General features: G+C 36.9%; 16 non-coding genes across 16 annotated transcripts; all 16 read right to left on the bottom strand.

Moving 5' to 3' along the window:
* Positions 1–292: 292 nt before the first annotated feature.
* trnar-ucg lies at positions 293–365 on the bottom strand. The gene has a single exon. It is a non-coding gene; the product is annotated as a tRNA-Arg (tRNA).
* Positions 366–2,086: 1,721 nt separating this feature from the next.
* On the bottom strand, positions 2,087–2,159 carry trnar-ucg. The gene has a single exon. It is a non-coding gene; the product is annotated as a tRNA-Arg (tRNA).
* Positions 2,160–2,983: 824 nt separating this feature from the next.
* trnar-ucg lies at positions 2,984–3,056 on the bottom strand. The gene has a single exon. It is a non-coding gene; the product is annotated as a tRNA-Arg (tRNA).
* Positions 3,057–4,996: 1,940 nt separating this feature from the next.
* On the bottom strand, positions 4,997–5,069 carry trnar-ucg. Its single transcript has one exon. It is a non-coding gene; the product is annotated as a tRNA-Arg (tRNA).
* Positions 5,070–7,240: 2,171 nt separating this feature from the next.
* On the bottom strand, positions 7,241–7,313 carry trnar-ucg. Its single transcript has one exon. It is a non-coding gene; the product is annotated as a tRNA-Arg (tRNA).
* A 1,174-nt stretch (positions 7,314–8,487) lies between these two features.
* Positions 8,488–8,560, bottom strand: trnar-ucg. Its single transcript has one exon. It is a non-coding gene; the product is annotated as a tRNA-Arg (tRNA).
* A 554-nt stretch (positions 8,561–9,114) lies between these two features.
* trnar-ucg lies at positions 9,115–9,187 on the bottom strand. The gene has a single exon. It is a non-coding gene; the product is annotated as a tRNA-Arg (tRNA).
* A 1,462-nt stretch (positions 9,188–10,649) lies between these two features.
* Positions 10,650–10,722, bottom strand: trnar-ucg. The gene has a single exon. It is a non-coding gene; the product is annotated as a tRNA-Arg (tRNA).
* Positions 10,723–11,546: 824 nt separating this feature from the next.
* Positions 11,547–11,619, bottom strand: trnar-ucg. The gene has a single exon. It is a non-coding gene; the product is annotated as a tRNA-Arg (tRNA).
* A 277-nt stretch (positions 11,620–11,896) lies between these two features.
* Positions 11,897–11,969, bottom strand: trnar-ucg. Its single transcript has one exon. It is a non-coding gene; the product is annotated as a tRNA-Arg (tRNA).
* Positions 11,970–13,241: 1,272 nt separating this feature from the next.
* trnar-ucg lies at positions 13,242–13,314 on the bottom strand. Its single transcript has one exon. It is a non-coding gene; the product is annotated as a tRNA-Arg (tRNA).
* A 2,217-nt stretch (positions 13,315–15,531) lies between these two features.
* trnar-ucg lies at positions 15,532–15,604 on the bottom strand. Its single transcript has one exon. It is a non-coding gene; the product is annotated as a tRNA-Arg (tRNA).
* Positions 15,605–16,876: 1,272 nt separating this feature from the next.
* trnar-ucg lies at positions 16,877–16,949 on the bottom strand. Its single transcript has one exon. It is a non-coding gene; the product is annotated as a tRNA-Arg (tRNA).
* A 2,217-nt stretch (positions 16,950–19,166) lies between these two features.
* Positions 19,167–19,239, bottom strand: trnar-ucg. Its single transcript has one exon. It is a non-coding gene; the product is annotated as a tRNA-Arg (tRNA).
* A 1,272-nt stretch (positions 19,240–20,511) lies between these two features.
* trnar-ucg lies at positions 20,512–20,584 on the bottom strand. The gene has a single exon. It is a non-coding gene; the product is annotated as a tRNA-Arg (tRNA).
* A 2,217-nt stretch (positions 20,585–22,801) lies between these two features.
* On the bottom strand, positions 22,802–22,874 carry trnar-ucg. The gene has a single exon. It is a non-coding gene; the product is annotated as a tRNA-Arg (tRNA).
* Positions 22,875–23,605: the final 731 nt, after the last annotated feature.

Below are 23,605 nucleotides of genomic sequence, written 5' to 3'. Positions count from 1 at the left end.
TTAGGCCACACAGTCTACTTAATACATCCCTATTTCACATCATACAGACATTGCTTAGCAACAACAGACATCAAAGTTGTGAACCTGTCCGAATGAGGAAAGCTAATGATATTTGACAAGTACAAAGATACTCTTTCCTTCAATCTTGCGATGCAGATTCAGACACAATAATTCTCAGGCCTTGCAGTCTAAGATTATTAAAGTTGAATAACAATGTCCAAGCAACAAGACCAATGCCTTAGTTTGGGAAATTGCAAATATGTTCAAATTAGCTGAGCTAAATGAAACTAAAAAACCACGAAGGGACTCGAACCCTCAATCTTCTGATTCGAAGTCAGACACCTTATCCATTAGGCTACGCAGTCTACGTGATACACCCCTATTTGACATCATACAGACATTGCTTAGCAACAACAGACATAAAAGTTGTGAACCTGTCCGAATGAGGAAAGCTAATGATATTTAACAAGTACAAAGATACTCTTTTCTTCAATCTTGCGATGCAGATTCAGACACAATAATTCTCAGGCCTTGCAGTCTTAGATTATTAAAGTTGAACAACAATGTCCAAGCTTTTCAAAGCAACAAGACCAATGCCATATTTAGGGAAATTGCAAACATGTAAAAATTAGCTGAGCTAATGAAATTAAACGACCCTATTTGATATCATACAGACTTTGCTATGCAACAGTAGACATCAAAGTTGTGATCCTGTCCAAATGAGGAAAGCTAGTGATATTTAACAAGTAAGAAGAGACCTTTTCCCTCAATCTTGCGATGCAGAATCAGACACAATATTTCTCAGGCCTTGCAGTCTAAGATTATTAAAGTTGAATAACAATGTCCAAGCAACAAGACCAATGCCTTAGTTTGGGAATTTGCAAACATGTTCAAATTAGCTGAGCTAATGAAATTAAACGACCCTATTTGATATCATACAGACTTTGCTATGCAACAGTAGACATCAAAGTTGTGATCCTGTCCAAATGAGGAAAGCTAGTGATATTTAACAAGTAAGAAGAGACCTTTAACCTCAATCTTGCGATGCAGAATCAGACACAATAATTCTCAGGCCTTGCAATAGTAGATTATTAAAGATGAATGTCTTAGCATTTCAAAGCAACAAGAAAAATGTTTTAATTTTGGGAAATTGCAAACATCTTCAAATTAGCTGAGCTAAGGAAATTTAACAACCACGAAGGGACTCGACCCCTCAATCTTCTGATTCGAAGTCAGACGCCTTATCCATTAGGCCACCAATCTACATGATACATCCCAATTTGACATCATACAGACATTGCTTAGCAACAACAGACATCAAAGTTGTGAACCTGTCCGAATGAGGAAAGCTAATGATATTTAACAAGTACAAAGATACTCTTTTCTTCAATCTTGCGATGCAGATTCAGACACAATAATTCTCAGGCCTTGCAGTCTTAGATTATTAAAGTTGAACAACAATGTCCAAGCTTTTCAAAGCAACAAGACCAATGCCATATTTAGGGAAATTGCAAACATGTAAAAATTAGCTGAGCTAATGAAATTAAACGACCCTATTTGATATCATACAGACTTTGCTATGCAACAGTAGACATCAAAGTTGTGATCCTGTCCAAATGAGGAAAGCTAGTGATATTTAACAAGTAAGAAGAGACCTTTTCCCTCAATCTTGCGATGCAGAATCAGACACAATATTTCTCAGGCCTTGCAGTCTAAGATTATTAAAGTTGAATAACAATGTCCAAGCAACAAGACCAATGCCTTAGTTTGGGAAATTGCAAACATGTTCAAATTAGCTGAGCTAATGAAATTAAACGACCCTATTTGATATCATACAGACTTTGCTATGCAACAGTAGACATCAAAGTTGTGATCCTGTCCAAATGAGGAAAGCTAGTGATATTTAACAAGTAAGAAGAGACCTTTAACCTCAATCTTGCGATGCAGAATCAGACACAATAATTCTCAGGCCTTGCAATAGTAGATTATTAAAGATGAATGTCTTAGCATTTCAAAGCAACAAGAAAAATGTCTTATTTTGGGAAATTGCAAACATCTTCAAATTAGCTGATCTAATGAAATTTAACAACCACGAAGGGACTCAAACCCTCAATCTTCTGATTCGAAGTCAGACGCCTTATCCATTAGGCCACGCAGTCTACGTGATACATCCCTATTTGACATCATACAGACATTGCTTAGCAACAACAGACATCAAAGTTGTGAACCTGTCCGAATGAGGAAAGCTAATGATATTTAACAAGTACAAAGATACTCTTTTCTTCAATCTTGCGATGCAGATTCAGACACAATAATTCTCAGGCCTTGCAGTCTTAGATTATTAAAGTTGAACAACATTGTCCAAGCTTTTCAAAGCAACAAGACCAATGCCATATTTAGGGAAATTGCAAACATGTACAAATTAGCTGAGTTAATGAAATTAAACGACCCTATTTGATATCATACAGACTTTGCTATGCAACAGTAGACATCAAAGTTGTGATCCTGTCCAAATGAGGAAAGCTAGTGATATTTAACAAGTACGAAGAGACTATTTCCCTCAATCTTGCGATGCAGAATCATACACAATATTTCTCAGGCCTTGCAGTCTAAGATTATTAAAGTTGAATAACAATGTCCAAGCAACAAGACCAATGCCTTAGTTTGGGAAATTGCAAACATGTTCAAATTAGCTGAGCTAATGAAATTAAACGACCCTATTTGATATCATACAGACTTTGCTATGCAACAGTAGACATCAAAGTTGTGATCCTGTCCAAATGAGGAAAGCTAGTGATATTAAACAAGTAAGAAGAGACCTTTAACCTCAATCTTGCGATGCAGAATCAGACACAATAATTCTCAGGCCTTGCAATAGTAGATTATTAAAGATGAATGTCTTAGCATTTCAAAGCAACAAGAAAAATGTCTTATTTTGGGAAATTGCAAACATCTTCAAATTAGCTGATCTAATGAAATTTAACAACCACGAAGGGACTCAAACCCTCAATCTTCTGATTCGAAGTCAGACGCCTTATCCATTAGGCTACGCAGTCTACGTGATGCACCCCTATTTGACATCATACAGACATTGCTTAGCAACAACAGACATCAAAGTTGTGAACCTGTCCGAATGAGGAAAGCTAATGATATTTAACAAGTACAAAGATACTCTTTTCTTCAATCTTGCGATGCAGATTCAGACACAATAATTCTCAGGCCTTGCAGTCTTAGATTATTAAAGTTGAACAACAATGTCCAAGCTTTTCAAAGCAACAAGACCAATGCCATATTTAGGGAAATTGCAAACATGTAAAAATTAGCTGAGCTAATGAAATTAAACGACCCTATTTGATATCATACAGACTTTGCTATGCAACAGTAGACATCAAAGTTGTGATCCTGTCCAAATGAGGAAAGCTAGTGATATTTAACAAGTACGAAGAGACTATTTCCCTCAATCTTGCGATGCAGAATCATACACAATATTTCTCAGGCCTTGCAGTCTAAGATTATTAAAGTTGAATAACAATGTCCAAGCAACAAGACCAATGCCTTAGTTTGGGAAATTGCAAACAAAGCAACAAGAACAATGCCTTATTTCTGGAAATTGCAAACATCTTCAAATTAGCTGAGCTAAGGAAATTTAACAACCACGAAGGGACTCAAACCCACAATTTTCAGATTCAAAGTCAGACACCTTATCCATTAGGCCACACAGTCTACTTAATACATCCCTATTTCACATCATACAGACATTGCTTAGCAACAACAGACATCAAAGTTGTGAACCTGTCCGAATGAGGAAAGCTAATGATATTTAACAAGTACAAAGATACTCTTTCCTTCAATCTTGCGATGCAGATTCAGACACAATAATTCTCAGGCCTTGCAGTCTAAGATTATTAAAGTTGAACAACAATGTCCAAGCTTTTCAAAGCAACAAGACCAATGCCATATTTAGGTCAATTGCAAACATGTACAAATTAGCTGAGCTAATGAAATTAAACGACCCTATTTGATATCATACAGACTTTGCTATGCAACAGTAGACATCAAAGTTGTGATCCTGTCCAAATGAGGAAAGCTAGTGATATTTAACAAGTAAGAAGAGACCTTTTCCCTCAATCTTGCGATGCAGAATCAGACACAATAATTCTCAGGCCTTGCAATATTAGATTATTAAAGATGAATAACAATGTCTTAGCATTTCAAAGCAACAAGAACAATGCCTTATTTCGGGAAATTGCAAACATGTCCATATTAGCTGATTTAATGAAATTAAACGACCACGAAAATGCCTCAAAAGCCCAATTTTCTGTTTCGAAGTCAGACGCCTTATTCACGAGGCAACACCTTCTACTCCATATTCTCCGATATAACATCAAACAGACGTTGCTTAGCAACAACAGACATCAAAGTTGTGAACCTATCCGAATGAGGACAGCTAGTGATATTTTACAAGTACGAAAAGACTATGTCCCTCAATCTTGCGATGCCGAATCAGACACAATATTTCTCAGGCCTTGCAGTCTTAGATTATTAAAGTTAAACAACAATGTACAAGTTTTTCAAAGCAACAAGAACAATGCCTTATTTCGGGAAATTGCAAAAATCTTCAAATTAGCTGAGGTAAGGAAATTTAACAACCACGAAGGGACTCAAACCCACAATTTTCATATTCAAAGTCAGACACCTTATACATTAGGCCACACAGTCTACTTAATAAATCCCTATTTCACATCATACAGACATTGCTTAGCAACAACAGACATCAAAGTTGTGAACCTGTCCGAATGAGGAAAGCTAATGATATTTGACAAGTACAAAGATACTCTTTCCTTCAATCTTGCGATGCAGATTCAGACACAATAATTCTCAGGCCTTGCAGTCTAAGATTATTAAAGTTGAATAACAATGTCCAAGCAACAAGACCAATGCCTTAGTTTGGGAAATTGCAAATATGTTCAAATTAGCTGAGCTAAATGAAACTAAAAAACCACGAAGGGACTCGAACCCTCAATCTTCTGATTCGAAGTCAGACACCTTATCCATTAGGCTACGCAGTCTACGTGATACACCCCTATTTGACATCATACAGACATTGCTTAGCAACAACAGACATCAAAGTTGTGAACCTGTCCGAATGAGGAAAGCTAATGATATTTAACAAGTACAAAGATACTCTTTTCCTCAATCTTGCGATGCAGATTCAGACACAATAATTCTCAGGCCTTGCAGTCTTAGATTATTAAAGTTGAACAACAATGTCCAAGCTTTTCAAAGCAACAAGACCAATGCCATATTTAGGGAAATTGCAAACATGTACAAATTAGCTGAGCTAATGAAATTAAACGACCCTATTTGATATCATACAGACTTTGCTATGCAACAGTAGACATCAAAGTTGTGATCCTGTCCAAATGAGGAAAGCTAGTGATATTTAACAAGTAAGAAGAGACCTTTTCCCTCAATCTTGCGATGCAGAATCAGACACAATATTTCTCAGGCCTTGCAGTCTAAGATTATTAAAGTTGAATAACAATGTCCAAGCAACAAGACCAATGCCTTAGTTTGGGAAATTGCAAACATGTTCAAATTAGCTGAGCTAATGAAATTAAACGACCCTATTTGATATCATACAGACTTTGCTATGCAACAGTAGACATCAAAGTTGTGATCCTGTCCAAATGAGGAAAGCTAGTGATATTTAACAAGTAAGAAGAGACCTTTAACCTCAATCTTGCGATGCAGAATCAGACACAATAATTCTCAGGCCTTGCAATAGTAGATTATTAAAGATGAATGTCTTAGCATTTCAAAGCAACAAGAAAAATGTTTTAATTTTGGGAAATTGCAAACATCTTCAAATTAGCTGAGCTAAGGAAATTTAACAACCACGAAGGGACTCAAACCCACAATTTTCAGATTCAAAGTCAGACACCTTATCCATTAGGCCACACAGTCTACTTAATACATCCCTATTTCACATCATACAGACATTGCTTAGCAACAACAGACATCAAAGTTGTGAACCTGTCCGAATGAGGAAAGCTAATGATATTTAACAAGTACAAAGATACTCTTTCCTTCAATCTTGCGATGCAGATTCAGACACAATAATTCTCAGGCCTTGCAGTCTAAGATTATTAAAGTTGAACAACAATGTCCAAGCTTTTCAAAGCAACAAGACCAATGCCATATTTAGGTCAATTGCAAACATGTACAAATTAGCTGAGCTAATGAAATTAAACGACCCTATTTGATATCATACAGACTTTGCTATGCAACAGTAGACATCAAAGTTGTGATCCTGTCCAAATGAGGAAAGCTAGTGATATTTAACAAGTAAGAAGAGACCTTTTCCCTCAATCTTGCGATGCAGAATCAGACACAATAATTCTCAGGCCTTGCAATATTAGATTATTAAAGATGAATAACAATGTCTTAGCATTTCAAAGCAACAAGAACAATGCCTTATTTCGGGAAATTGCAAACATGTCCATATTAGCTGATTTAATGAAATTAAACGACCACGAAAATGCCTCAAAAGCCCAATTTTCTGTTTCGAAGTCAGACGCCTTATTCACGAGGCAACACCTTCTACTCCATATTCTCCGATATAACATCAAACAGACGTTGCTTAGCAACAACAGACATCAAAGTTGTGAACCTATCCGAATGAGGACAGCTAGTGATATTTTACAAGTACGAAAAGACTATGTCCCTCAATCTTGCGATGCCGAATCAGACACAATATTTCTCAGGCCTTGCAGTCTTAGATTATTAAAGTTAAACAACAATGTACAAGTTTTTCAAAGCAACAAGAACAATGCCTTATTTCGGGAAATTGCAAAAATCTTCAAATTAGCTGAGGTAAGGAAATTTAACAACCACGAAGGGACTCAAACCCACAATTTTCATATTCAAAGTCAGACACCTTATACATTAGGCCACACAGTCTACTTAATACATCCCTATTTCACATCATACAGACATTGCTTAGCAACAACAGACATCAAAGTTGTGAACCTGTCCGAATGAGGAAAGCTAATGATATTTGACAAGTACAAAGATACTCTTTCCTTCAATCTTGCGATGCAGATTCAGACACAATAATTCTCAGGCCTTGCAGTCTAAGATTATTAAAGTTGAATAACAATGTCCAAGCAACAAGACCAATGCCTTAGTTTGGGAAATTGCAAATATGTTCAAATTAGCTGAGCTAAATGAAACTAAACAACCACGAAGGGACTCGAACCCTCAATCTTCTGATTCGAAGTCAGACACCTTATCCATTAGGCTACGCAGTCTACGTGATACACCCCTATTTGACATCATACAGACATTGCTTAGCAACAACAGACATCAAAGTTGTGAACCTGTCCGAATGAGGAAAGCTAATGATATTTAACAAGTACAAAGATACTCTTTTCCTCAATCTTGCGATGCAGATTCAGACACAATAATTCTCAGGCCTTGCAGTCTTAGATTATTAAAGTTGAACAACAATGTCCAAGCTTTTCAAAGCAACAAGACCAATGCCATATTTAGGGAAATTGCAAACATGTACAAATTAGCTGAGCTAATGAAATTAAACGACCCTATTTGATATCATACAGACTTTGCTATGCAACAGTAGACATCAAAGTTGTGATCCTGTCCAAATGAGGAAAGCTAGTGATATTTAACAAGTAAGAAGAGACCTTTTCCCTCAATCTTGCGATGCAGAATCAGACACAATATTTCTCAGGCCTTGCAGTCTAAGATTATTAAAGTTGAATAACAATGTCCAAGCAACAAGACCAATGCCTTAGTTTGGGAAATTGCAAACATGTTCAAATTAGCTGAGCTAATGAAATTAAACGACCCTATTTGATATCATACAGACTTTGCTATGCAACAGTAGACATCAAAGTTGTGATCCTGTCCAAATGAGGAAAGCTAGTGATATTTAACAAGTAAGAAGAGACCTTTAACCTCAATCTTGCGATGCAGAATCAGACACAATAATTCTCAGGCCTTGCAATAGTAGATTATTAAAGATGAATGTCTTAGCATTTCAAAGCAACAAGAAAAATGTTTTAATTTTGGGAAATTGCAAACATCTTCAAATTAGCTGAGCTAATGAAATTTAACAACCACGAAGGGACTCGAACCCTCAATCTTCTGATTCGAAGTCAGACGCCTTATCCATTAGGCCACCAATCTACGTGATACATCCCTATTTGACATCTTACAGACATTGCTTAGCAACAACAGACATCAAAGTTGTGAACCTGTCCGAATGAGGAAAGCTAATGATATTTAACAAGTACAAAGATACTCTTTTCTTCAATCTTGCGATGCAGATTCAGACACAATAATTCTCAGGCCTTGCAGTCTAAGATTATTAAAGTTGAATAACAATGTCCAAGCAACAAGACCAATGCCTTAGTTTGGGAAATTGCAAATATGTTCAAATTAGCTGAGCTAAATGAAACTAAACAACCACGAAGGGACTCGAACCCTCAATCTTCTGATTCGAAGTCAGACACCTTATCCATTAGGCTACGCAGTCTACGTGATACACCCCTATTTGACATCATACAGACATTGCTTAGCAACAACAGACATCAAAGTTGTGAACCTGTCCGAATGAGGAAAGCTAATGATATTTAACAAGTACAAAGATACTCTTTTCTTCAATCTTGCGATGCAGATTCAGACACAATAATTCTCAGGCCTTGCAGTCTTAGATTATTAAAGTTGAACAACAATGTCCAAGCTTTTCAAAGCAACAAGACCAATGCCATATTTAGGGAAATTGCAAACATGTAAAAATTAGCTGAGCTAATGAAATTAAACGACCCTATTTGATATCATACAGACTTTGCTATGCAACAGTAGACATCAAAGTTGTGATCCTGTCCAAATGAGGAAAGCTAGTGATATTTAACAAGTAAGAAGAGACCTTTTCCCTCAATCTTGCGATGCAGAATCAGACACAATATTTCTCAGGCCTTGCAGTCTAAGATTATTAAAGTTGAATAACAATGTCCAAGCAACAAGACCAATGCCTTAGTTTGGGAAATTGCAAACATGTTCAAATTAGCTGAGCTAAATGAAACTAAACAACCACGAAGGGACTCGAACCCTCAATCTTCTGATTCGAAGTCAGACGCCTTATCCATTAGGCCACGCAGTCTACGTGATACATCCCTATTTAAACAACAATGTGTACATTTTTCAAAGCAACAAGAACAATGCCTTATTTCTGGAAATTGCAAACATCTTCAAATTAGCTGAGCTAAGGAAATTTAACAACCACGAAGGGACTCAAACCCACAATTTTCAGATTCAAAGTCAGACACCTTATCCATTAGGCCACACAGTCTACTTAATACATCCCTATTTCACATCATACAGACATTGCTTAGCAACAACAGACATCAAAGTTGTGAACCTGTCCGAATGAGGAAAGCTAATGATATTTAACAAGTACAAAGATACTCTTTCCTTCAATCTTGCGATGCAGATTCAGACACAATAATTCTCAGGCCTTGCAGTCTAAGATTATTAAAGTTGAACAACAATGTCCAAGCTTTTCAAAGCAACAAGACCAATGCCATATTTAGGTCAATTGCAAACATGTACAAATTAGCTGAGCTAATGAAATTAAACGACCCTATTTGATATCATACAGACTTTGCTATGCAACAGTAGACATCAAAGTTGTGATCCTGTCCAAATGAGGAAAGCTAGTGATATTTAACAAGTAAGAAGAGACCTTTTCCCTCAATCTTGCGATGCAGAATCAGACACAATAATTCTCAGGCCTTGCAATATTAGATTATTAAAGATGAATAACAATGTCTTAGCATTTCAAAGCAACAAGAACAATGCCTTATTTCGGGAAATTGCAAACATGTCCATATTAGCTGATTTAATGAAATTAAACGACCACGAAAATGCCTCAAAAGCCCAATTTTCTGTTTCGAAGTCAGACGCCTTATTCACGAGGCAACACCTTCTACTCCATATTCTCCGATATAACATCAAACAGACGTTGCTTAGCAACAACAGACATCAAAGTTGTGAACCTATCCGAATGAGGACAGCTAGTGATATTTTACAAGTACGAAAAGACTATGTCCCTCAATCTTGCGATGCCGAATAAGACACAATATTTCTCAGGCCTTGCGGTCTTAGATTATTAAAGTTAAACAACAATGTACAAGTTTTTCAAAGCAACAAGAACAATGCCTTATTTCGGGAAATTGCAAACATCTTCAAATTAGCTGAGGTAAGGAAATTTAACAACCACGAAGGGACTCAAACCCACAATTTTCATATTCAAAGTCAGACACCTTATCCATTAGGCCACACAGTCTACTTAATACATCCCTATTTCACATCATACAGACATTGCTTAGCAACAACAGACATCAAAGTTGTGAACCTGTCCGAATGAGGAAAGCTAATGATATTTGACAAGTACAAAGATACTCTTTCCTTCAATCTTGCGATGCAGATTCAGACACAATAATTCTCAGGCCTTGCAGTCTAAGATTATTAAAGTTGAATAACAATGTCCAAGCAACAAGACCAATGCCTTAGTTTGGGAAATTGCAAATATGTTCAAATTAGCTGAGCTAAATGAAACTAAACAACCACGAAGGGACTCGAACCCTCAATCTTATGATTCGAAGTCAGACACCTTATCCATTAGGCTACGCAGTCTACGTGATACACCCCTATTTGACATCATACAGACATTGCTTAGCAACAACAGACATCAAAGTTGTGAACCTGTCCGAATGAGGAAAGCTAATGATATTTAACAAGTACAAAGATACTCTTTTCTTCAATCTTGCGATGCAGATTCAGACACAATAATTCTCAGGCCTTGCAGTCTTAGATTATTAAAGTTGAACAACAATGTCCAAGCTTTTCAAAGCAACAAGACCAATGCCATATTTAGGGAAATTGCAAACATGTAAAAATTAGCTGAGCTAATGAAATTAAACGACCCTATTTGATATCATACAGACTTTGCTATGCAACAGTAGACATCAAAGTTGTGATCCTGTCCAAATGAGGAAAGCTAGTGATATTTAACAAGTAAGAAGAGACCTTTTCCCTCAATCTTGCGATGCAGAATCAGACACAATATTTCTCAGGCCTTGCAGTCTAAGATTATTAAAGTTGAATAACAATGTCCAAGCAACAAGACCAATGCCTTAGTTTGGGAAATTGCAAACATGTTCAAATTAGCTGAGCTAATGAAATTAAACGACCCTATTTGATATCATACAGACTTTGCTATGCAACAGTAGACATCAAAGTTGTGATCCTGTCCAAATGAGGAAAGCTAGTGATATTTAACAAGTAAGAAGAGACCTTTAACCTCAATCTTGCGATGCAGAATCAGACACAATAATTCTCAGGCCTTGCAATAGTAGATTATTAAAGATGAATGTCTTAGCATTTCAAAGCAACAAGAAAAATGTCTTATTTTGGGAAATTGCAAACATCTTCAAATTAGCTGAGCTAATGAAATTTAACAACCACGAAGGGACTCGAACCCTCAATCTTCTGATTCGAAGTCAGACGCCTTATCCATTAGGCCACGCAGTCTACGTGATGCATCCCTATTTGACATCATACAGACTTTGCTATGCAACAGTAGACATCAAAGTTGTGATCCTGTCCAAATGAGGAAAGCTAGTGATATTTAACAAGTACGAAGAGACTATTTCCCTCAATCTTGCGATGCAGAATCATACACAATATTTCTCAGGCCTTGCAGTCTAAGATTATTAAAGTTGAATAACAATGTCCAAGCAACAAGACCAATGCCTTAGTTTGGGAAATTGCAAATATGTTCAAATTAGCTGAGCTAAATGAAACTAAACAACCACGAAGGGACTTGAACCCTCAATCTTCTGATTCGAAGTCAGACACCTTATCCATTAGGCTACGCAGTCTACGTGATACACCCCTATTTGACATCATACAGACATTGCTTAGCAACAACAGACATCAAAGTTGTGAACCTGTCCGAATGAGGAAAGCTAATGATATTTAACAAGTACAAAGATACTCTTTTCTTCAATCTTGCGATGCAGATTCAGACACAATAATTCTCAGGCCTTGCAGTCTTAGATTATTAAAGTTGAACAACAATGTCCAAGCTTTTCAAAGCAACAAGACCAATGCCATATTTAGGGAAATTGCAAACATGTAAAAATTAGCTGAGCTAATGAAATTAAACGACCCTATTTGATATCATACAGACTTTGCTATGCAACAGTAGACACCAAAGTTGTGATCCTGTCCAAATGAGGAAAGCTAGTGATATTTAACAAGTAAGAAGAGACCTTTTCCCTCAATCTTGCGATGCAGAATCAGACACAATAATTCTCAGGCCTTGCAATATTAGATTATTAAAGATGAATAACAATGTCTTAGCATTTCAAAGCAACAAGAACAATGCCTTATTTCGGGAAATTGCAAACATGTCCATATTAGCTGATTTAATGAAATTAAACGACCACGAAAATGCCTCAAAAGCCAATTTTCTGTTTCGAAGTCAGACGCCTTATTCACGAGGCAACACCTTCTACTCCATATTCTCCGATATAACATAAAACAGACGTTGCTTAGCAACAACAGACATCAAAGTTGTGAACCTATCCGAATGAGGACAGCTAGTGATATTTTACAAGTACGAAAAGACTATGTCCCTCAATCTTGCGATGCGGAATCAGACACAATATTTCTCAGGCCTTGCAGTCTTAGATTATTAAAGTTAAACAACAATGTACAAGTTTTTCAAAGCAACAAGAACAATGCCTTATTTCGGGAAATTGCAAACATCTTCAAATTAGCTGAGCTAAGGAAATTTAACAACCACGAAGGGACTCAAACCCACAATTTTCAGATTCAAAGTCAGACACCTTATCCATTAGGCCACACAGTCTACTTAATACATCCCTATTTCACATCATACAGACATTGCTTAGCAACAACAGACATCAAAGTTGTGAACCTGTCCGAATGAGGAAAGCTAATGATATTTAACAAGTACAAAGATAATCTTTCCTTCAATCTTGCGATGCAGATTCAGACACAATAATTCTCAGGCCTTGCAGTCTAAGATTATTAAAGTTCAATAACAATGTCCAAGCAACAAGACCAATGCCTTAGTTTGGGAAATTGCAAATATGTTCAAATTAGCTGAGCTAAATGAAACTAAACAACCACGAAGGGACTCGAACCCTCAATCTTCTGATTCGAAGTCAGACGCCTTATCCATTAGGCCACACAGTCTACGTGATACATCCCTATTTAAACAACAATGTATACGTTTTTCAAAGCAACAAGAACAATGCCTTATTTCGGGAAATTGCAAACATCTTCAAATTAGCTGAGCTAAGGAAATTTAACAACCACGAAGGGACTCAAACCCACAATTTTCAGATTCAAAGTCAGACACCTTATCCATTAGGCCACACAGTCTACTTAATACATCCCTATTTCACATCATACAGACATTGCTTAGCAACAACAGACATCAAAGTTGTGAACCTGTCCGAATGAGGAAAGCTAATGATATTTAACCTTTCTGATCTCCCCATCCCGGATCCGGGTTCGTGAATACAGACTCAAGCTCATTACCATAACGCAACGTTAACTATTCATGAAAATCGCAAATGAAATGAAATAAATATGCTAGCTCTCAAGCTTAGCCTTTTGTTAACAACACTGTCATCTCAGATTTTCAAAATATGCTTCTCAACCATTGCAAAACAATCATTTGTGTAACAGTATTGATGGCTAACGTAGCATTTAGCATTAGCATTCAGCTGGCAACATTTACACAAAAAAACAGAAAAGCATTCAAAAAAATCATTTACCTTTGAAGAACTTCAGATGTTTTCATTGAGGAGACTCTCAGATAGCAAATGTTCAGTTTTTCCTGAAAGATTATTTGTTTAGGACAAATCGCTCCGTTTTCTGCGTCACGTTTAGCTATGAAAAAACCCCTGTATCCAGGATTGTGTAAATCTATCAGCAAGCTCATTAGCATAACACAACGTTAACTATTTATGAAAATCGCAAATGAAATGAAATAAATATGCCATCTCTCAAGCTTAGCCTTTTGTAAACAACACTGTCATCTCAGATTTTCAAAATATGCTTCTCAACCATAGGAAAACAATCATTTGTGTAAAAGTAGCTAGCTAGAGTTAGCATTTCGCGTTAGCATTTAGCGTTAGCATTAGCGTTAGCATCCAGCACGCAACATTAACAAAAACATAAAAGCCTTCAAATAAAATCATTTACCTTTGAAGAACTTCTGATGTTTTCAATGAGGATACTCTCAGTTAGATAGCAGATGCTCAGTTTTTCCAAAAAGATTCCTTGTGTATTAGAAATAGCTCCGTTTTATACATCACATTTGGCTACCAAAAAAAAATCCATAAATTCAGTCCTCAAAACGCAAACTTTTTTCCAAATTAACTCCATAATATCGACTGAAAACATGGCAAACGTTGTTTAGAATCAATCCTCAAGGTGTTTTTCACATATCTCTTCATTGATACATCGTTCTTGGAAACATGCTTTCTCTCCTGAATCCCAGGAGAAAATGCCTGCACCTGAAGATTACGCACAAATTTAGACAAAGGACACCGGGCGGACCTCTGGAAAATGTAGTCTCTTATGGCCAATCTTCCAATGATATGCCTACAAATACGTCACAATGCTGCTAAGACCTTGGGCGAACGACAGAAAGTGTAGGCTCATTCCTTGCGCAATCACAGCCATATAAGGAGAGAATGGAAAACAGAGCTTCAGAAATTCTGCTAATTCCTGGGTGATGCATCATCTTGGTTTCGCCTGTAGAATGAGTTCTGGGGCACTTACAGACAAAATCTTTGCAGATTCTGAAACTTCAGAGTGTTTTCTTTCCAAAACTGTCAAGAATATGCAAGAATATGCAGCATCTTTTCGTGACAAAATATCGCGCTTAAAACGGGAACGTTTTTTATCCAAAAATGAAATAGCGCCCCTAGAGCTCTAACTGGTTAACAAGTACAAAGATACTATTTTCTTCAATCTTGCGATGCAGATTCAGACACAATAATTCTCAGGCCTTGCAGTCTTAGATTATTAAAGTTGAACAACAATGTCCAAGCTTTTCAAAGCAACAAGACCAATGCCATATTTAGGGAAATTGCAAACATGTACAAATTAGCTGAGCTAATGAAATTAAACGACCCTATTTGATATCATACAGACTTTGCTATGCAACAGTAGACATCAAAGTTGTGATCCTGTCCAAATGAGGAAAGCTAGTGATATTTAACAAGTACGAAGAGACTATTTCCCTCAATCTTGCGATGCAGAATCATACACAATATTTCTCAGGCCTTGCAGTCTAAGATTATTAAAGTTGAATAACAATGTCCAAGCAACAAGACCAGTGCCTTAGTTTGGGAAATTGCAAACATGTTCAAATTAGCTGAGCTAAATGAAACTAAACAACCACGAAGGGACTTGAACCCTCAATCTTCTGATTCGAAGTCAGACACCTTATCCATTAGGCTACGCAGTCTACGTGATACACCCCTATTTGACATCATACAGACATTGCTTAGCAACAACAGACATCAAAGTTGTGAACCTGTCCGAATGAGGAAAGCTAATGATATTTAACAAGTACAAAGATACTCTTTTCTTCAATCTTGCGATGCAGATTCAGACACAATAATTCTCAGGCCTTGCAGTCTTAGATTATTAAAGTTGAACAACAATGTCCAAGCTTTTCAAAGCAACAAGACCAATGCCATATTTAGGGAAATTGCAAACATGTAAAAATTAGCTGAGCTAATGAAATTAAACGACCCTATTTGATATCATACAGACTTTGCTATGCAACAGTAGACACCAAAGTTGTGATCCTGTCCAAATGAGGAAAGCTAGTGATATTTAACAAGTAAGAAGAGACCTTTTCCCTCAATCTTGCGATGCAGAATCAGACACAATAATTCTCAGGCCTTGCAATATTAGATTATTAAAGATGAATAACAATGTCTTAGCATTTCAAAGCAACAAGAACAATGCCTTATTTCGGGAAATTGCAAACATGTCCATATTAGCTGATTTAATGAAATTAAACGACCACGAAAATGCCTCAAAAGCCAATTTTCTGTTTCGAAGTCAGACGCCTTATTCACGAGGCAACACCTTCTACTCCATATTCTCCGATATAACATAAAACAGACGTTGCTTAGCAACAACAGACATCAAAGTTGTGAACCTATCCGAATGAGGACAGCTAGTGATATTTTACAAGTACGAAAAGACTATGTCCCTCAATCTTGCGATGCGGAATCAGACACAATATTTCTCAGGCCTTGCAGTCTTAGATTATTAAAGTTAAACAACAATGTACAAGTTTTTCAAAGCAACAAGAACAATGCCTTATTTCGGGAAATTGCAAACATCTTCAAATTAGCTGAGCTAAGGAAATTTAACAACCACGAAGGGACTCAAACCCACAATTTTCAGATTCAAAGTCAGACACCTTATCCATTAGGCCACACAGTCTACTTAATACATCCCTATTTCACATCATACAGACATTGCTTAGCAACAACAGACATCAAAGTTGTGAACCTGTCCGAATGAGGAAAGCTAATGATATTTAACAAGTACAAAGATAATCTTTCCTTCAATCTTGCGATGCAGATTCAGACACAATAATTCTCAGGCCTTGCAGTCTAAGATTATTAAAGTTCAATAACAATGTCCAAGCAACAAGACCAATGCCTTAGTTTGGGAAATTGCAAATATGTTCAAATTAGCTGAGCTAAATGAAACTAAACAACCACGAAGGGACTCGAACCCTCAATCTTCTGATTCGAAGTCAGACGCCTTATCCATTAGGCCACACAGTCTACGTGATACATCCCTATTTAAACAACAATGTATACGTTTTTCAAAGCAACAAGAACAATGCCTTATTTCGGGAAATTGCAAACATCTTCAAATTAGCTGAGCTAAGGAAATTTAACAACCACGAAGGGACTCAAACCCACAATTTTCAGATTCAAAGTCAGACACCTTATCCATTAGGCCACACAGTCTACTTAATACATCCCTATTTCACATCATACAGACATTGCTTAGCAACAACAGACATCAAAGTTGTGAACCTGTCCGAATGAGGAAAGCTAATGATATTTAACCTTTCTGATCTCCCCATCCCGGATCCGGGTTCGTGAATACAGACTCAAGCTCATTACCATAACGCAACGTTAACTATTCATGAAAATCGCAAATGAAATGAAATAAATATGCTAGCTCTCAAGCTTAGCCTTTTGTTAACAACACTGTCATCTCAGATTTTCAAAATATGCTTCTCAACCATTGCAAAACAATCATTTGTGTAACAGTATTGATGGCTAACGTAGCATTTAGCATTAGCATTCAGCTGGCAACATTTACACAAAAAAACAGAAAAGCATTCAAAAAAATCATTTACCTTTGAAGAACTTCAGATGTTTTCATTGAGGAGACTCTCAGATAGCAAATGTTCAGTTTTTCCTGAAAGATTATTTGTTTAGGACAAATCGCTCCGTTTTCTGCGTCACGTTTAGCTATGAAAAAACCCCTGTATCCAGGATTGTGTAAATCTATCAGCAAGCTCATTAGCATAACACAACGTTAACTATTTATGAAAATCGCAAATGAAATGAAATAAATATGCCATCTCTCAAGCTTAGCCTTTTGTAAACAACACTGTCATCTCAGATTTTCAAAATATGCTTCTCAACCATAGGAAAACAATCATTTGTGTAAAAGTAGCTAGCTAGAGTTAGCATTTCGCGTTAGCATTTAGCGTTAGCATTAGCGTTAGCATCCAGCACGCAACATTAACAAAAACATAAAAGCCTTCAAATAAAATCATTTACCTTTGAAGAACTTCTGATGTTTTCAATGAGGATACTCTCAGTTAGATAGCAGATGCTCAGTTTTTCCAAAAAGATTCCTTGTGTATTAGAAATAGCTCCGTTTTATACATCACATTTGGCTACCAAAAAAAAATCCATAAATTCAGTCCTCAAAACGCAAACTTTTTTCCAAATTAACTCCATAATATCGACTGAAAACATGGCAAACGTTGTTTAGAATCAATCCTCAAGGTGTTTTTCACATATCTCTTCATTGATACATCGTTCTTGGAAACATGCTTTCTCTCCTGAATCCCAGGAGAAAATGCCTGCACCTGAAGATTACGCACAAATTTAGACAAAGGACACCGGGCGGACCTCTGGAAAATGTAGTCTCTTATGGCCAATCTTCCAATGATATGCCTACAAATACGTCACAATGCTGCTAAGACCTTGGGCGAACGACAGAAAGTGTAGGCTCATTCCTTGCGCAATCACAGCCATATAAGGAGAGAATGGAAAACAGAGCTTCAGAAATTCTGCTAATTCCTGGGTGATGCATCATCTTGGTTTCGCCTGTAGAATGAGTTCTGGGGCACTTACAGACAAAATCTTTGCAGATTCTGAAACTTCAGAGTGTTTTCTTTCCAAAACTGTCAAGAATATGCAAGAATATGCAGCATCTTTTCGTGACAAAATATCGCGCTTAAAACGGGAACGTTTTTTATCCAAAAATGAAATAGCGCCCCTAGAGCTCTAACTGGTTAACAAGTACAAAGATACTATTTTCTTCAATCTTGCGATGCAGATTCAGACACAATAATTCTCAGGCCTTGCAGTCTTAGATTATTAAAGTTGAACAACAATGTCCAAGCTTTTCAAAGCAACAAGACCAATGCCATATTTAGGGAAATTGCAAACATGTACAAATTAGCTGAGCTAATGAAATTAAACGACCCTATTTGATATCATACAGACTTTGCTATGCAACAGTAGACATCAAAGTTGTGATCCTGTCCAAATGAGGAAAGCTAGTGATATTTAACAAGTACGAAGAGACTATTTCCCTCAATCTTGCGATGCAGAATCATACACAATATTTCTCAGGCCTTGCAGTCTAAGATTATTAAAGTTGAATAACAATGTCCAAGCAACAAGACCAGTGCCTTAGTTTGGGAAATTGCAAACATGTTCAAATTAGCTGAGCTAAATGAAACTAAACAACCACGAAGGGACTTGAACCCTCAATCTTCTGATTCGAAGTCAGACACCTTATCCATTAGGCTACGCAGTCTACGTGATACACCCCTATTTGACATCATACAGACATTGCTTAGCAACAACAGACATCAAAGTTGTGAACCTGTCCGAATGAGGAAAGCTAATGATATTTAACAAGTACAAAGATACTCTTTTCTTCAATCTTGCGATGCAGATTCAGACACAATAATTCTCAGGCCTTGCAGTCTTAGATTATTAAAGTTGAACAACAATGTCCAAGCTTTTCAAAGCAACAAGACCAATGCCATATTTAGGGAAATTGCAAACATGTAAAAATTAGCTGAGCTAATGAAATTAAACGACCCTATTTGATATCATACAGACTTTGCTATGCAACAGTAGACACCAAAGTTGTGATCCTGTCCAAATGAGGAAAGCTAGTGATATTTAACAAGTAAGAAGAGACCTTTTCCCTCAATCTTGCGATGCAGAATCAGACACAATAATTCTCAGGCCTTGCAATATTAGATTATTAAAGATGAATAACAATGTCTTAGCATTTCAAAGCAACAAGAACAATGCCTTATTTCGGGAAATTGCAAACATGTCCATATTAGCTGATTTAATGAAATTAAACGACCACGAAAATGCCTCAAAAGCCAATTTTCTGTTTCGAAGTCAGACGCCTTATTCACGAGGCAACACCTTCTACTCCATATTCTCCGATATAACATAAAACAGACGTTGCTTAGCAACAACAGACATCAAAGTTGTGAACCTATCCGAATGAGGACAGCTAGTGATATTTTACAAGTACGAAAAGACTATGTCCCTCAATCTTGCGATGCGGAATCAGACACAATATTTCTCAGGCCTTGCAGTCTTAGATTATTAAAGTTAAACAACAATGTACAAGTTTTTCAAAGCAACAAGAACAATGCCTTATTTCGGGAAATTGCAAACATCTTCAAATTAGCTGAGCTAAGGAAATTTAACAACCACGAAGGGACTCAAACCCACAATTTTCAGATTCAAAGTCAGACACCTTATCCATTAGGCCACACAGTCTACTTAATACATCCCTATTTCACATCATACAGACATTGCTTAGCAACAACAGACATCAAAGTTGTGAACCTGTCCGAATGAGGAAAGCTAATGATATTTAACAAGTACAAAGATAATCTTTCCTTCAATCTTGCGATGCAGATTCAGACACAATAATTCTCAGGCCTTGCAGTCTAAGATTATTAAAGTTCAATAACAATGTCCAAGCAACAAGACCAATGCCTTAGTTTGGGAAATTGCAAATATGTTCAAATTAGCTGAGCTAAATGAAACTAAACAACCACGAAGGGACTCGAACCCTCAATCTTCTGATTCGAAGTCAGACGCCTTATCCATTAGGCCACACAGTCTACGTGATACATCCCTATTTAAACAACAATGTATACGTTTTTCAAAGCAACAAGAACAATGCCTTATTTCGGGAAATTGCAAACATCTTCAAATTAGCTGAGCTAAGGAAATTTAACAACCACGAAGGGACTCAAACCCACAATTTTCAGATTCAAAGTCAGACACCTTATCCATTAGGCCACACAGTCTACTTAATACATCCCTATTTCACATCATACAGACATTGCTTAGCAACAACAGACATCAAAGTTGTGAACCTGTCCGAATGAGGAAAGCTAATGATATTTAACCTTTCTGATCTCCCCATCCCGGATCCGGGTTCGTGAATACAGACTCAAGCTCATTACCATAACGCAACGTTAACTATTCATGAAAATCGCAAATGAAATGAAATAAATATGCTAGCTCTCAAGCTTAGCCTTTTGTTAACAACACTGTCATCTCAGATTTTCAAAATATGCTTCTCAACCATTGCAAAACAATCATTTGTGTAACAGTATTGATGGCTAACGTAGCATTTAGCATTAGCATTCAGCTGGCAACATTTACACAAAAAAACAGAAAAGCATTCAAAAAAATCATTTACCTTTGAAGAACTTCAGATGTTTTCATTGAGGAGACTCTCAGATAGCAAATGTTCAGTTTTTCCTGAAAGATTATTTGTTTAGGACAAATCGCTCCGTTTTCTGCGTCACGTTTAGCTATGAAAAAACCCCTGTATCCAGGATTGTGTAAATCTATCAGCAAGCTCATTAGCATAACACAACGTTAACTATTTATGAAAATCGCAAATGAAATGAAATAAATATGCCATCTCTCAAGCTTAGCCTTTTGTAAACAACACTGTCATCTCAGATTTTCAAAATATGCTTCTCAACCATAGGAAAACAATCATTTGTGTAAAAGTAGCTAGCTAGAGTTAGCATTTCGCGTTAGCATTTAGCGTTAGCATTAGCGTTAGCATCCAGCACGCAACATTAACAAAAACATAAAAGCCTTCAAATAAAATCATTTACCTTTGAAGAACTTCTGATGTTTTCAATGAGGATACTCTCAGTTAGATAGCAGATGCTCAGTTTTTCCAAAAAGATTCCTTGTGTATTAGAAATAGCTCCGTTTTATACATCACATTTGGCTACCAAAAAAAAATCCATAAATTCAGTCCTCAAAACGCAAACTTTTTTCCAAATTAACTCCATAATATCGACTGAAAACATGGCAAACGTTGTTTAGAATCAATCCTCAAGGTGTTTTTCACATATCTCTTCATTGATACATCGTTCTTGGAAACATGCTTTCTCTCCTGAATCCCAGGAGAAAATGCCTGCACCTGAAGATTACGCACAAATTTAGACAAAGGACACCGGGCGGACCTCTGGAAAATGTAGTCTCTTATGGCCAATCTTCCAATGATATGCCTACAAATACGTCACAATGCTGCTAAGACCTTGGGCGAACGACAGAAAGTGTAGGCTCATTCCTTGCGCAATCACAGCCATATAAGGAGAGAATGGAAAACAGAGCTTCAGAAATTCTGCTAATTCCTGGGTGATGCATCATCTTGGTTTCGCCTGTAGAATGAGTTCTGGGGCACTTACAGACAAAATCTTTGCAGATTCTGAAACTTCAGAGTGTTTTCTTTCCAAAACTGTCAAGAATATGCAAGAATATGCAGCATCTTTTCGTGACAAAATATCGCGCTTAAAACGGGAACGTTTTTTATCCAAAAATGAAATAGCGCCCCTAGAGCTCTAACTGGTTAACAAGTACAAAGATACTATTTTCTTCAATCTTGCGATGCAGATTCAGACACAATAATTCTCAGGCCTTGCAGTCTTAGATTATTAAAGTTGAACAACAATGTCCAAGCTTTTCAAAGCAACAAGACCAATGCCATATTTAGGGAAATTGCAAACATGTACAAATTAGCTGAGCTAATGAAATTAAACGACCCTATTTGATATCATACAGACTTTGCTATGCAACAGTAGACATCAAAGTTGTGATCCTGTCCAAATGAGGAAAGCTAGTGATATTTAACAAGTACGAAGAGACTATTTCCCTCAATCTTGCGATGCAGAATCATACACAATATTTCTCAGGCCTTGCAGTCTAAGATTATTAAAGTTGAATAACAATGTCCAAGCAACAAGACCAGTGCCTTAGTTTGGGAAATTGCAAACATGTTCAAATTAGCTGAGCTAAATGAAACTAAATAACCATGAAGGGACTCGAACCCTCAATCTTCTGATTCGAAGTCAGACGCCTTATCCATTAGGCCACTCAGTCTACGTGACACATCCCTATTTGACATTATACAGACATTGCTTAGCAACAACAGACATCAGAGTTGTGATCCTGTCCAAATGAGGAAAGCTAGTGATATTTAACAAGTACGAAGATACTCTTTTCTTCAATCTTGCGATGCAGATTCAGACACAATAATTCTCAGGCCTTGCAGTCTTAGATTATTAAAGTTGAACAACAATGTCCAAGCTTTTCAAAGCAACAAGACCAATGCCATATTTAGGGAAATTGCAAACATGTACAAATTAGCTGAGCTAATGAAATTAAACGACCCTATTTGATATCATACAGACTTTGCTATGCAACAGTAGACATCAAAGTTGTGATCCTGTCCAAATGAGGAAAGCTAGTGATATTTAACAAGTAAGAAGAGACCTTTTCCCTCAATCTTGCGATGCAGAATCAGACACAATATTTCTCAGGCCTTGCAGTCTAAGATTATTCAAGTTGAATAACAATGTCCAAGCAACAAGACCAATGCCTTAGTTTGGGAAATTGCAAACATCTTCAAATTAGCTGAGCTAAGGAAATTTAACAACCACGAAGGGACTCAAACCCACAATTTTCAGATTCAAAGTCAGACACCTTATCCATTAGGCCACACAGTCTACTTAACACATCCCTATTTCACATCATACAGACATTGCTTAGCAACAACAGACATCAAAGTTGTGAACCTGTCCGAATGAGGAAAGCTAATGATATTTAACAAG

This window comes from Oncorhynchus mykiss, unplaced genomic scaffold, assembly GCF_013265735.2.
Source record: "Oncorhynchus mykiss isolate Arlee unplaced genomic scaffold, USDA_OmykA_1.1 un_scaffold_156, whole genome shotgun sequence".
Classification (NCBI taxonomy): Eukaryota; Metazoa; Chordata; class Actinopteri; order Salmoniformes; family Salmonidae; genus Oncorhynchus; species Oncorhynchus mykiss.
This window is presented reverse-complemented; position numbering and strand designations above follow the sequence as displayed.